The sequence below is a fragment of the Octopus bimaculoides genome, chromosome 8, assembly GCF_001194135.2.
Source record: "Octopus bimaculoides isolate UCB-OBI-ISO-001 chromosome 8, ASM119413v2, whole genome shotgun sequence".
NCBI classification, from domain to species: Eukaryota; Metazoa; Mollusca; class Cephalopoda; order Octopoda; family Octopodidae; genus Octopus; species Octopus bimaculoides.
In genome coordinates this window covers 31,049,392-31,051,906 of record NC_068988.1, presented here as the reverse complement: position 1 = coordinate 31,051,906, position 2,515 = coordinate 31,049,392, and the positions used below count along the sequence as shown (strand labels likewise).

The 2,515-nt window shown below is 37.1% G+C and overlaps 1 long non-coding RNA gene across 1 annotated transcript in view; it reads right to left on the bottom strand.

Annotated features, from left to right (window-relative positions):
• LOC128248562 (uncharacterized) overlaps positions 1 to 2,515 on the bottom strand; it is a 6,936-nt gene that overhangs the window by 3,232 nt on the left and 1,189 nt on the right. The window lies entirely within an intron of this gene.

Here is a 2,515-nt window from a genome sequence, read left to right as displayed (position 1 = left end):
TTTTCATTCCAGAGCCTCGTTTTCAATCCAGAGCCTAGTTTTCAATCCTAAGCCTCGTTTTCATTCCAGAGCCTCGTTTTCAATCCAGAGCCTCGTTTTCATTCCAGAGCCTCGTTTTCATACCAGAGCCTCTGGAATGTTGAACGATCCTTTCTCCACTTCATCCCCTTTTCCCCCCTAAATTTCCCCTCTACGAAATGTTGAAGATCCTTCCTCCTCTTCCCCACTAAATTCCCCTTATCTCGAATGTTGAATGTTCCTTCCTCCCCTTACCCCCTAAATTTACACTCTCTGCAATGTTGAACGATCAGTCCTCCCCTTCCCCCCTCAAATACCCCTTTCTGGAATAAAGAACTTCCATTCTTCCACTTTCTCCCCTTCTCCCTTAAATTCCCCCTCTACACACATGCATACAAATACAAATATGCACACACAAACACATGAACATGCAGAGTACATACAAACGTGCACATATGCATACATATATATATGCATACATGCATACATATATACATACATGCATGCATGTATACATACATACATCCATCCATACATGCATATGTGTAAGCACATGCACACTGACGTACACACATGTGCACAAACAAAAAAGCAAAAAGAACAGAACTCTGATGACAGACAGAGTCAATAACTATTGAAGAGGTTGCAAAAAGCAACGAAAATTTTAGGAAAGAAAATATTAAATGGGTGAAAATTTAACCGGTGAGTGTGTTAATTAACAAGGCATTAAAACAGAATGACTCTCCCGAGACACAACAATATATATATATATATATATATATATATATATATAGTGAAGTATATTGCCACTTAAGTGTGGCAATATACTTCACTTTATCGTGCAGTTACTGTTAATACTTCATTTAGAGAATTAACATTGCTTATATATATATAGATATATATATGTATATATATATATGGGTGGAGAGAGCAGTGAGGGAGGAATAAATGGATTGGCCAGCAGCTTAATGCAACAATCAACTTGGCTGTCAGCAACTTTGAACAGTGAGGGTAGGGTGTTTTCAATAATAAATATGAAATTTATTACATAATAACTTTGGTACAGTATTTAAAGAAAGTTGGCATTAATTTGCAGCATTTTAATCTCATTGTTGATAATAGAAAAAGGCATTATCAAGTGAATATTGATTAATTTTCTTCCTATTATTGTTTATTCAGTCTGACCTGACCTCTGGTATTTCACATTGACCTAACATAGTGGTATTTTAGATTAATATGACCAAATGGCATTTGGAATTGATTGAACTTTTAGCTTCATTTCTAGATTATCATTTATTGATCTATTCCCTTTTATATAAGACGGTTGCATAGCGATATTAACTGATATAAACCATAAATAAGGTACAATGATATAAATAGATGCCATAATGTAGTAGCATAAGAATGTAAGTCATCATCATCATCATCATTTCATTGAACGCCTGCGTTCCATGCTTGCATGGGTTGGACAGTTTGACAGGATGTGATGGGTCCAAAGACCACATAGTACTCCGATATCCGCTTTGGTATGGTTCCACAGTCAGCATACCATTCTTAATGCCAGCCACTTTACAGCATGTATTCAGTGCTTTTTCATACATATATACATACGTATGTGTATGTATGTATGTATGTCATCATCAAGCATCATTTAATGTCCATTTCCATGCCGGCATAGACTGGATAGCTTGACAGGAATAGGCCAGTCCAGGGGCCTCAACAGGTTCTATAGTTTGTTTTGGCTTTTCTACAGTTAGATGTTCGTCCGAATGATAACCACTTTACAGAATGTATTGGGTGCTTTTAACAAGGCACCAGTACCCACACCAATGCTTTTTATGTGGCACCTTGGTTATATATATATACATATATATATATATATATGTATATATATATATATATATACTTTATTTAAAATCAGCAGAAATATAACAAAAAGCTGTTACTCAGAGTTTCACGTTCCCGTTCATCGGACAGTTTTTAAAAACAAACAGTGAGGGCTGCTAAGCCAAGATGACAGAAAAACTATTATGAATGCTAAGATAGATGTGCATGAGAGAAGAGACGGAAAAAATACGTCTTTTCTATAAGAAGGCAGTGAGCAGAAAGAGAGATCCCCTTTCGTTACGTGTCAGCGACGAGAGGATCAAGGAGGAAGAGTGAGAGAGAGAGTGAGGGAACGGTGAAAAGGAGAGAAGAATAGGGAAAGGGTGGGAGAGAAAAACAAAGGATGAAGAACAAGAGAGGGAGAGAGATAGACAGGGAAGTGATAGTAATAGTAGCACTTTATTTTTGCTGTCTTGTTCTCACTGTCCTGTTCTTGTTAACACTTTCACCCACCGCAAAAATTTCCAAATTTGATTTAATTTGCTTTGCGGGAAGGACTGTTCCAACGAAGTCGCGTATTGTCCTTGCCTTAGAAAACGCGGAGTAGATGGTACAGGGACAACTGACGAAGGGTTATACTCTTTATGTTGCATGTCTCGTTTCTCTGTTT